At 41.1% G+C, this 12631-nt stretch overlaps 1 protein-coding gene across 1 annotated transcript in view; it reads left to right on the top strand.

Annotated features, from left to right (window-relative positions):
• The first annotated feature begins 527 nt into the window (after positions 1–527).
• TDRKH (tudor and KH domain containing) overlaps positions 528–12631 on the top strand; it is a 24781-nt gene continuing 12677 nt past the window's right edge. The window contains exon 1 of the mRNA XM_069542381.1: positions 528–789. The gene's annotated coding sequence lies outside the window, so the exon portion shown is untranslated. The remainder of the gene's footprint in view (positions 790–12631) is intronic.

The raw sequence follows: 12631 nt of genomic DNA, 5'->3' as shown, positions 1-12631 counted from the left end.
TCTCTCCTGCTGTGTGGTGTCAGTCCTCCTCGTCTGTTCACTCCTCGACGGAGAAACAGAGAAACAGCTCCTCACGCTCTACGGCGCAATTTCTTCCGCTTGGCTTTTTCTTCATCTCTACAAAGCCTTTTTAATGTTTTCCCGCTGGATGAGGCGGGGGGACGTTTTTCATGTCTCCTGAGTCTCTGTCATAGTATGCGAAACGATCGAGGCAAAGGATCGCCCGTCAGGAGGCGGCTTCCCCAATGGTCACTGGGTTGTGGAGTGGCACTGGCTTTGTACAAAGGCACTAATTTTGTGCGAACAGTGATGCAGTTGAGTGATTCCACCCCCCTGCACCTCTGGAGCGCTGATTTACAACCCCACCCCCACCCCCACCTCAGTGGAAGCCTCCTAGGTAATTGGCCTGGAGATGGGCTGGGCGTACTCCTTGAGCCTCTAATTGGCTGTTTAATACTCAGCAGGTGCAATCTCAACCTCGTCGGCTTTCCCTGGAGTCTATTGGCTGACCTGGTGGGCCGGGCTCTGATTTCCATCCGGGTAATTGGGTACCAGCACGCAGCACAGCGCCGTCGCTCAGGGGCAGCTCCCGCGAGGATTGGTTTTGAGGAGGAGGTTGATTGGTCGGGCTTGCAAGCCGGGCATTGATTGGTGCGGGCGCTGAGGGGGCGGGGAAGTGGCGGCTGAAGCGAGGCTGGCGGGCCTCGGAGTGGTGCTGCTGCTGAGAGGCGGCTACGGCCCCAGGGGCGAGGTGCGAGGCAAAGCGCGCGACGGCTGACTCCAGGAGCGGTAAAGGCTGGGACCTGGAGCGGAGGTTTGGGGGGTGGGGGAGGCTGAGCCAGGGACACCACTAGCAACAGGAAGGCGGGGAAAGTGGGGCTGAGAGAAGAAAGGTGCCCCCGGGCGAGGCGAGGGTGTGGGGCCGGGGAGCTAGCTTCTGAGCCTGGGGTGGTGAGGCGCTATGCGGGGGCAGCTTTCTCCCACCCCGGGGCTAGTAACTGTTTCCAGAGCAAGTGCGCTCGTCCCAAGGTAGTCATCAGCGGACCCTTGCACCGTGCGAGAGGGTTTGCCCCAAGCCAATGATTATCAGTTTGCCTATTTCCCAAAGCGTTTTCTTTAATGGTCTTCAGTATTTGTTTTTCCAATTTCCCTCTTTAGTTTTTAATGCAGATAGAATCGTGGGTTTTGACTTAAGACTCCTGTGTCACAGCTACTCTTTCCTCAGCTGAGAGAAATGGGTGGAGGCTTTTTTCACTCACTGGTTTAAAAATAAATGTAGCAAGAATGACAACATTGAATGAGTTGCTTCAGTTCGACAAACCGATCACCATGTTTTAGGTACCTTGTAGGTTCTGGTTGTTAGGAGATACTGGGGTGATATATCAGATCCTGGCTCCCATGGAGTTCACTTTGTGTTTTGAAATGCATATCAGATAGTTGTTAGCAACTGTTTTAATACAAATATCAGGAAATGTCAAAGTTAGCTTTTACTGAAAAGCGTTGCCTACCTATATTTCTCAACCTCGAGATGACCCATATGTCTTATGTGTAGCTCAGATGGTAAAGCGTCTGCCTACAATGCTGGAGACTCGGTGTTCGATCCCTGGGGTCAGGAAGATCCCCTGGAGAAGGAAATGGCAACCCACTCCAGTATTCTTGCCTGGAAAATCCCGCGGACTGAGAAGCCTGGTAGGCTACAGTCCATGGAGTCGAAAAGAGTCGGACACGACTGAGCGACTTCACTGTCTTTCACTTTCTATGATCTTAAGGTCTAGTCTCCTCCTTACATTCAACTTGAAGTAATAAAATCAAACACAAGTTAGCATTTAGTACTGTAGAGTTGGCGCAATCCCTGGTAGCTCGGATGGTAAGGCGTCTGCCTACAATGCGGGAGACCGGGTGTTTGATCCTTGGGTCAGGAAGATCTCCTAGTGAAGGAAATGGCAACCCACTGCAGTATTCTTGCCTGGAAAATCTCATGGACTGAGGAGCCTGATGCGACTTCACTTTCACTTTCTTTTTTTCATTGTAGAATTATTCTCATTTCCATCATATTTTCCACTTTTAATTTTTAAGAGAAACTTAGCAATGTGAAAGGATATGTATGTTGTAAACTATACTTGATTAATATTAATCAAGTAGATATTCTTTCAGATACCAGCTGATATTTTAGGACAAACCTCATTCGTAGTATCTGAAGAGATGTTAGTAAAATTTAGGTTTTGTTTCAAATGGAAGTCACCCAGTAAATTCATCCATGTCACAGACATTCATTCCCCCCCACCCCCACAACAGATTATCAGTATTCTATCAGACTCTACCATCTACCAGGTGCTCAAGTGAGAAATGTGATAGCCAGCTCCTTGGCTCACCCTCTGACTTTTCCATAAATCAATTTCTGGGTCTTGTGTATTCTTCCTTTGAAAGCCCTCTGAACCGTCTGTCTGCTTCTCTCCATCTCTATCAGTGACACCTGGACTAGCCTCTGAATTGGTCTCCCTACACCGGCTGTTGCTGCCTTCAATTCATTCTCACTACAGACATAGCCATTAATCAATGATTACAAGCAATGCAAGAGCTATGAAGGGATGTTTGGAGTACCATGGAAACCCATAGCAATAAAACCCAGCTTAGTACAGAGTCATACTAGGGTCATTCTGTCCTCTCTGAGACAGAGAAAAACATTTTGAGGTGTTCTAGAAACCCTTTGGAAAACCTCAAAGTTAATTAGAGGTAAGACGAACTTTATTTAGAGTTTGAACTTTGGGAAGTTTGTCAAAAATATCAAAAAGTTTTGAGACTTCCCTGTCCGTGATTAAGACTGAGCTTCCAACGCAGGGAGTGCCAGTTCCATCCCTGGTCTGGGAACTAGGACCCCATATGCCACTGTGTGGCCAAAAATTTTAAAAAATAAAAATTTAAACATATCAAAAAGCTTTAAAACGCTTGGTCAAATAGGATTATATGTGGAACAGTTCTTAGTCACTGAACCAAAGTGACAATAAAAGATCTCAAAGGCAAATATAGAAATGTATTTCTATTCCTCATATCTTTTTTCTGAAAACATTTTTCTTTCCTTGTATGCTTCAATGTTTCCCTTATTCTAGTAGCTTAAATTGCATATATTTAGAATTCTCAGTTCTTAAAACTCTAATTTTTAATGAAAACTAACAAGTAAGCAATTAGTAACTGTTTTACATTAGCATTCTGTAGATTGGCAAGCTTATATATAGTATGTAATATTTATATACTATTTATGCTTATAAATAATACATCAATGCTATTTATGGTTTCTAGAAAACATGTGCTTTTTAATAGAAAATGTCTTAGCATGGCACCAAACCTATTAAATAGTTCCAAATATCTTTAGTTTCTTTGTAAAAGGAAACCTGTATTCACTAATGCTACAGTATCTCACTTTATTTGGTAATTATCTATTCAGTAGACTTTCAGCATTTAACTTAGTTTAGCAAAATGCTTAAATTTCAAATTACCAAAATATGGAGAGCATTTTGGATAGATATTCCCAAAACATAATTAGTCTGAAAGAGTTTACCTAAAGGCCCTTATTTCATTTACCTCTATTTACTTAAAAATTTCATCATATCAAGTTATTTTCTTGCCAGCAAATTTTGCAACAGATTTAAGGTCTTGTTTGATTTCTAGTAAATCTAGGTACAATAAAAATATCATCCATTGTGTTGATGATTCTAAAGAGATACATATTATTAATTCAGCAAACTTAAGCTAACTTTAATACCAGATATTGATTCAGTATTGAGTATTTCCCAGGTGTTACCAGAAAATTGGCTTCACCTCTTGGTGGGTGTCAAGCCATAAAACCAAGTCAAAGACTGGGAGAAAAAAGGATTCATTACTTGCAGCAAGTAAGGAGAACACTGAGGATCTTTCCCAAAACAGTGTCTCCTCAAATAGCAAAACTGGTGGGTCTGTGTAAGGGCACATGCATATTCATGAAGGGTCTTGGGTGATTGAGAGTCCTCTCTTTAGTTAATTGAAGTCAGGAGAGTCAGGAAAAGACAGTATCATCCCTTAGGTGTCAGTTGTTCTAGTGGTTCAGTGCTTCAAGCTAATCTTTAAGACTGAAATAGAACCTGGAGTTCTGTTAACAACTAATAATAATATCTTTGCTGTTGTTACTTCTGTTGCCTGATAAGCCGTTGTTTTCTGGATTCTTTGTTCCCTTAAAATCATTACTTACTGTCATGAGACCTGTTCAAGGACAAGCACTGTGGCCAGGCTTAGGTCACAAAATGACTTAGGCTAAAAATGGCTTCTCTACTGTCAAGAAAACAGTGTCCAGGGACCTCTTATCCTGTCTGCTTACAAGATCATGTGAAATTTCTGAGTATTTATATAGATGTTTTATTTCCTTTAAGCCAATATATAGAGTTCTTTTACAAATTAATTTTGGCAATACAGCACATCTACCGGAGAAGGCAATGGCAACCCACTCCAGTACTCTTGCCTGGAAAATCCCATGGATGGAGGAGCCTGGTAGGCTGCCGCCTATGGGGTCACACAGAGTCGGACACGACTGAAGCGACTTAGCAGCAGCAGCACAGCTACAACACAGATACATAACAGACACCCTATAGTTTTCATTCCAAAATTTCAGCCATGAATCAGGGACAGTAATATTAAACCCATCAGTTACAAGCAAATTCAAATTGGGTTTCTGGCAGATGGAACAAGTCAGTCACCTTTCTAGATAGCTAAACCCTTTCTACTAGTACTTAATGGAGAAGATAGTTAAGATTTTATCATTGACAAATTCTAAATTACCTACACGCTTCCTGAAATTTGCATTTAATTTTTTAAATTGAAGTGTAATTGATTTACAATGTTAAGTTAGTTGCTGGTGTACAGCAAAGTGATTCTGCTATACATATATACACGTATTATTTTTCATATTTTCCATTATGGTTTATTACAGGATATTGAATATAGTTCTCTGTGCTATACAGTAGGATGTTGTTTATCTACTTTATATACAGTAGTTTGTATCTGCTAATCCCAAACTCCCAATTTATCCCTTCTCCATTCCCTTCCCCCTTAGGTAACCATGGGTTTGTTTTCCATTGTCTGTGAGTCTGTTTCTGTTTCGTAAATAAGTTCATTTGTGTCATATTTTAGATTCTGCGTGTAAGTGATATCATATGGTATTTGTCTTTCTGACTTATTTAGTAAGATCTCTAAATCCATACGTGTTCCTGCAAATTATAGTCTTTTTTATGGCTGAGTAACATTTGTGGTAGAGTAATACTTGTACCACATCTTCTTTCACTACTCCTCTGACACGTAAGTTGTTTCCATGTCTTGGCTAATGTGAATAGTGCTTCCATGAACATAGAGGTGCATGTATCTTTTTGAATATGGTTTTCTCAAATATATGCCCAGGAATGGGATTGCTGAATCATATGGTAGTTGTACTTTTCGTTTTTTAAGGAACCCCCATTCTGTTCTCCATAGTGCCTGTATCAATTTACATTCCCACCAACAGTGTAGGCAGGTTCCATTTTCTCTACACCTCCTGTAGCATTTATTGTTTGTAGACTTTTTGGTAATGGCCATTCTAACCAGTGTGAGATGATAACTCATAGTAGTTTTGATTTGCATTTCTCTAATAATTAACAGTGTGTTGAGCATATTTTCATGTGTTTTTTGACCATCTGTCGTCTTTGGAGAAAAGTCTATTTAGATCTTTTCCCCAGTTTTTGATAGGGTTGTTTTGTTTCTTTAATTGAGTTGCATGAGCTATTTGTGGTATAATCTGAAGTCAGGGAGCCTGATTCCTCCAGCTCTTTTCTTTCTTAGAATTGCTTTGCCTATTCAGGGTCTTTTGTGTTTCCATAAAAATTTTAAAAACTTTTGCTGTTAATTTTTGCTGTTAAGTGTCATTGGTAAGTTAATAGGGGTTGTATTGAATCTGTAGATTTCTTTGGGTATACACATTTTGACGATATTGATTTTTCCAATCCATCTGTTTGTCATCTTTGATTTTCTTCATCAGCATTTTATAGTTTTCAGAATACAGGTCTTTTGCCTCCATGGATAGATTTATTTCTAAGTGTTGATATTTTATTCTTTTTGATGATAAATGGGATTGTCTCTTTAATTTCTCTTTCTAATCTTTCATGCTTCAGTCATGTCCGACTCTTTGCGATCCCATGGACTGTAGACCACCAGTATCCTCTGTCCATGAAATTCTCCAGGCAAGAATACTCGAGTGGGTTGCCATGCCCTCCTCCAGGGGATCTTCCTGACCCAGGGACAATCTCTTAAATCTCTTGCATTGGCAGGAGGGTTCTTTACCACTAGCGCCACCTGGGAAGCCCCATAGAAATGCAAGAGTTATGAATTTTATATCTTGCAAGTTTACCAGACTCACTGAGCTCTAGTAGTTTTCTGATAGTATCTTTAGGATTTTCTGTGTATAATATCATGTCATCTGCAAACAGTGACAGTTCTTTTCTTTTCCAATTTGGATTCCTTTTATTTATTCTCTGATTGCCATGGCTAGGACTTCCAGAACTATGTTGAATAAAATTGGCAGGAGCAGACATCCCTTGTCTTGTTCCTGATCCCCTAGGAAACATTTTCAGGTTTTCACCATTGAGTATGATATTACCTGTGAGTTTGTCATATATAGCCTTTATTATGTTGACATAGGTTCCCTCTATGCCCCGTTTCTGGAGAGTTTTTTAAAAATCATAAATTGGTATTGAATTTTTATCAAAAGCATTTTCTGCATCTATTGAGGGGATCATATGATTTTTATTCTTCTATTTGTTAATGTGGTGTATCATACTGATCAATTTGCAGATATTGAAACATCCTTGCGTCTCTGGAGTAAAACCCACTTGATCACGGTGTATGTTTATTCACATGGTTAGTATTTGAGAATTTTTGCATCTACGTTCACTAGTGATTTCACCTGTAATTTTCTTTTTTAGTGGTATCTTTGTCTGGCTTTGGCATCAGGATGATGGTGGTGTCATAGAATGAGTTTGGAGTGTTCCTTCCTCTGCAGTGTTTTGGAACAGTTTCAAAAGGATAGGTGTTTACTCTAAATGTTTGATAGAATTCACTTGTGAAGCCATCTGGTCCTGGACTTTCGTTTGTTAAAAGCTTTTAAATCACAGTTTCAATTTCAGTACTTGTGATTGGTCTGTTCATATTTTCTATTTTCTTCCTGGTTTTCTTTCCTTTCTTCTGAGGAAGGAGACTGTACCTTTCTAAGAATTTTTCCATTTCTTCTAGGCTGTCCGTCTTATAGGTGTATAGTTGCTTGTAGTAGTCTCTCATGATCCTTTGTATTTCTGTGGTATCAGTTTTTATTTCTAATTTTATTGATTTGCACCCTTTTTTTTCCATGATGAGTCTGACTAAGGATTTATCAATTTTATCTTTTCAAAGAACCAGCTTTTAGTTTCATTGATCTTTTTTGTTTTCTTCATCTCTATTTCATTTATGTTTGCTCTGACCATTATGACCTCTTCTACTAACTTTGGATTTTGTTTTTCTTTCTCTAGTTGTTTTAGTTGTAAGGTTAGGTTGTTTGAGATTTTTCTTGTCTCTTGAAGTAAGATTGTATTGCTGTAAACTCTCAGAACTGCTGCTGTGTCCCATGGGTTTTGGATCACTGTTTTCATTTTCATTTGTCTCTAGGTATTTTTATTTCGTCTTTGATTTCTTCAGTAATCCATTGGTTTAGTAACATATCGTTTAGCTTCCATGTTGTTTGTTTCTTACCTTTTTTTTTTCTTGTAGTTGACTTCTGATCTCATAGTGTTGTGCTTGTTGTGGTTGGAAAAGATGCTTGATATAATTTGTTTACTATCATTACTCTCTTTTGTCTAACTTTCTATGTTTGTAGCCTTTGTTCCTCGGCCTGCTGGTTTGTAGCTTCTTGCTTCTGTTCTCTGTCCCCTTGTAGGTGAGGTTGGTCCAGGGGCTTCTGCAGGCCTCCTGGAAGGAGAGACTGGTGCCTGCCCACTGGTGGGTAGAGCTGGGTCTTGTCCCTCTGGTAAGCAGGAGCGTGTTTAGAGGTGGCTGTGGGACAACTGTAAGCAGTCTGTCTGCTGATGGGTGGGGCTCTTTCCCACCTTGGTAGTTTTGTTGTTGTTGTTGTTGTTGCACTGGGTCTTCATTGCTGGCTCTTTTGTTGCTGCACACAGGCTACTCTTCGTTGCAGCACATGAGCTTCTCGTTGCAGTGGCTTGTCTTGTCGCAGAGCATAGGCTTCAGTGGTTGCAGCTTGTCAGCTCAGTAGTTGTGGCACATGGGCTTTCGTTGCTCCGCGGCATATGGAATCTTCTCAGACCAGGGATTCGCCCACGTCCCCTGCATTAGCAGGTGGATTCCTATCCGCTGTACTACCAGGGAGTCCCTGTTGGTTGTTTGACCTGAGGCATCTCAGCACTGGAACCTGTAAGCTTTTGAGCAGGGCCAGGTCTCATGACCTCCTGGAGAGCTCACACTGAATATTCACTGGGTCCCCCGCCACCTGTCCTTGCCCCCACTGTGAGCCACAGCCAACCTGTCTCCCCAGGAGAACCTTCAAGACCTCCAAGTAGGTCTGGCCCAGGCTTCTGTGGAGTCACTGCCCTGGGTCCCAACACACGTAAAACCTTGTATGTGCTTTCTAAGAGCAGAGTCTGTTTCCCCCAGTCCTGTGGTGCTCCTGCACTCAAGCCCCACTGGCCTCAAAGCCAAACGCTTTGGGAGCTCCTGCTCCCGATGCCAGATCCCCAGGTCGAGGAGCCTGACTTGGGGCTCAGAACTCTCACTCCTGTGGGAGAACCTCTGCAATATAGTTATTTTCCAGTTTGTCAGTTGCCTACCCAGTGAGTATAGGATTTGATTAAATCATGAAAGAGCCCCTCTGTCTTGTTGTGGTTTCTTCTTTGTCTTTGGATGTAGAATACCTTTTTTTATTGGTTTAAGTCTTTTTGTGAATGATTGTTCAGCACTTAGTTGTGATTTTGTTGTTTTCATGAGAGGAGGTAAGCTTAAGTCTCTCTACTCCACCATCTTATCTCTTCAGTATCTGGTAGACTTTTTCATGATGGCCATTATGCACAGTGTGAGTTAGTACATCATTGTAGTTTTGATTTGCATGAAATTTGTATTTTTAAAAAATAGTCCAGGGAATTTCCTGGTGGTCTGCACTTCCACTGCAGGGGGCCCAGGTTCAATCCCTGGGGACCGTAGATTCCACAAGCCACACAGTGCAGCAAAAAAAAAAAAAAAAAGATGGTCCAGATAAGAGCTCCTGGAAAAGACCAAATAGAATATTTGCTTCTCAAAGGCATAGGAAGAAAAACACAAGTTCCTCCTTGGATACTTTGTTCCTTAAGGGCTAGATATTTGTTCTTCAGTACTTGCAAGCCTCTTAATAAGTGAGGTTTTGTTGTTGTTTACTCACTTAAGTCATGTCCAACTCCTTGTGAGCCTGTGGACTGTAGCCTGCCAGGCTCCTCTGTCCATGGGATTTCCCAGGCAAGAATACGGGAGTGGTTGCCATTTCCTTCTCCAGGGGATCTTCCCAACCCCTGGAAGGGAACTCTTATCTCTTGAGTCTCTGGCATTGGCAGGCAGGTTCTTTACCACTAGCGCCACCTGTGAGTTTTGTATTATTTCTGGAGGCCACACCTCTGGTCCTATAAAGACTAGATTTAGAACAAGTGTTAGGGGAAGCACACTGACTGAAAACCACCCACCCTGGCCAGGCACCATAGTAACTATTTGCATGAGTTACTTTATGACTGGAGGTCCAGGTAAGAAACACGGAACTCATAAGCCACCACTAACTGGAAGAGTTCGGGAAAGAACAAAAGGAGACACCGTGTGTCCAGTCACCTTCCATAATCCTTCTCGTTGGCATCCTTCTTGGCTGAGCAATGCATGTGCCACCAGGAAGGACTCTGAGCCAGGATGACTGGCCAAAGACAACCTGGAAGCTAATCCCATCACCACAAAACCTGAGACTGTGAGCCATGTGTCAGAGCTGTTTTCCTGGGTTCCCTTACCCTACAACTCTCTGCCCAGGAGCCCTTTCCAGTAATATTTCTTGCTTGGTTAGCACATGTGTCTGCTCAGACAGTTCATTTCTGAGTGTTAGAGAGGAGCCCATTTTGGGGCCCTGGAAGGGGTCCCCCTTCCTGCAACACAAGGACAGTGTTTTTTAATTCCTCATAAAACTGAGTAGCCACCTCAGTGCAAGGACTGACATATGCATTCACCAATGCTGGAATTTTATGTTCCCTCATTTAGCTTGGGGAACAGAGACCCCACCTCCCCCAGTAAAATTCCTCTCAGGTTCTGAATATCAGCTATGATCAGTTTAGTCAGGCCAGTGATCACCCATCTTGGCAATCCATTTACAAACACTTTTAAGGATTCTTCCTGGGCTTAAGAAATTATTTAGCTATGGTCTACAGCCTCAGGTGTCCTATTTGTTGTTTTTTTTTTTAATTGAAGTGTAGTTGATTTACAATACTGTTCCAGTCTCTGCTTTACAGCAGAGTGACTCAGTTTTATGCATATATTTTTAAAAAATATTCTTTTCCATCATGGTTTCCTGCACTATGTATAGTAGGACCTTGTTTAGCCATTCTAAATGTTGGCATCTACCAGCAAATTCCCAGCTGGCCCCTCCTCTCCCTCCCGCTTGGCAGCCACAAGTCTGATCTCCATGTCTGTGAGTCTGTTTCTGTTTATATAGGTTCATTTGCGCTGTGTTTTAGTTTCTACATACAAGTATGGATCTGTCTTTCTCTTTCTGACTTCACTTGGTATGATAATCTCTAGTTGCATCCATGTTGCTGCAAATGACATTATTTTGTTGTTCTTTGTGGCTAAGTAGTAGTCCATTGTGTATATATATATATATATATATATATATACACATATATATATATATCTATACATATATATATATCTCATCTTCTTTGTCCATTCATCTGTCGGTGGACGTCTAGGTTATTTCCATGTCTTGGCTTTTGTGAATAGTGCTGCTGTGAACATAAGGGGGCATGTATCTTTTTGAATTATAGTTTTGTCTGGGTGTATGCCCAGGAGTGGGATTGCTGGATCATATGATACCTCTGGTTTTCTGAGGAACCTCCGTACTGTTTTCCATAGTGGCTGTACCAACTTGCATTCCTCAGGTGGTCGCATTTCTAAAGGTAACCATTTAATAGTATCTCCTGAGTGGAAAGGCAAGTCAGAGAGAGGGTTATTAGAATGAGTATTCAAAGATAGAGGGGAGCAGTTTTTAGGTACCTATCATTAATCTTTCATTAGCCTTCTACAACAAATCTTTCAATGAGGCTATTTTGAAATTTTGAAGTGTTTTGAGGCTTCTGCATATCAGTTAAAATAGGTACAGTAGTTTAAGATGAGAGCTGTCTAAAATTTTAACTTGAAAGTTTTTCAGTTCACAGAATCCAAAGCTTTAAAAAGCTAGCCCTGTACAAATATTTCTCCCTGCTAACCTAATTTTTTAAAGAGAAAAATTCTTTCCACTATTTCTAGTAGACCCCGCAGGCAGAGTTTCAGGAGACTGCCAGCTTTTAACTACATTCAGAAAATCAGTTTTGGAATGCCAAAAAGAGAACCCAGTCTTGGCCATTTCAGGGTGGGGTTTCCTCTAATTTTTAGTTAAATATTTGCAAGCATATATAAACCCAGCTGGTATTCTGTAGATGGCTATCTGTCTGCACAAGAGTTTGGGCCTTCGAGGCACAATTTCCCATTATTAACTTGGCAACCTAATTCAGATATGAGATACATACAGTCTGAGCAACACTATAAGGGCAGTAGAGTGGATCGAATGTGGCTGCTTCTGAGTCTAGTTCCCCAAGAATGTTATGCTTTATGGTTCGAGCAGGCTTCTGGCCAGTGGGCCAGTTTGGTCAATGCGTGGTGCAGATACACAGTGGAGAGGAGAGAGAAGGCCAAAGGGCAGGGGAGATTTTTTTAATTTTTAAATTATCCTTAACTTGCCTTAGAATATGAATTTTTATTTCATCACATGTAATATGAAATTATGACCCCAACCTAATTTCCTTAGGACAGGAAAAGTCTGGGTGAAATGTACTAGTTAAACACTATTATTTAAAGTCTTCTCTCTGATTTTTGTTGCACAAATGGTACTTTCTTAGCCCCCAAGATAGAACTGTATTAAAAAACAAAAACAAAAAGCTCTGAAATAAGTGCTGGAAAGGATCAGAGAGATACGAGGAGAGGAAAGAAAGAAAGACGGGAAAAATCATCCTCAAATTACTCTTTTTAACTTCTGACAGCAAGTCCATTACTAAAAATTTAGCAGATTTTAGTTTCCTGTCACCTTCTGTGACCTATTAGAGAGCTTAATATCCAACAGTCAGTTCTTTCACCTGATAAAATATTTGCATTTTATATGTAAAACAAAATGCAGTGTGTGCTAAGTTGCTTCAGTAGTGTCTGACTCCTTGAGACTCTATGGACTGTAGCCCACCAGGCGCTTTAGTCCACAGGATTCTCCAGGTAAGAATATTGGAGTGGGTTGAAATACTCTCCTACAGGGGAAAAACAAAATAGAATGTTATTAATGTTCACCTCA

The sequence above is a fragment of the Ovis canadensis genome, chromosome 1, assembly GCF_042477335.2.
Source record: "Ovis canadensis isolate MfBH-ARS-UI-01 breed Bighorn chromosome 1, ARS-UI_OviCan_v2, whole genome shotgun sequence".
Lineage (NCBI taxonomy): Eukaryota > Metazoa > Chordata > Mammalia > Artiodactyla > Bovidae > Ovis > Ovis canadensis.
Note: the sequence above shows the minus strand (reverse complement) of the source record. Positions and strands in the feature narration are given on the sequence as shown.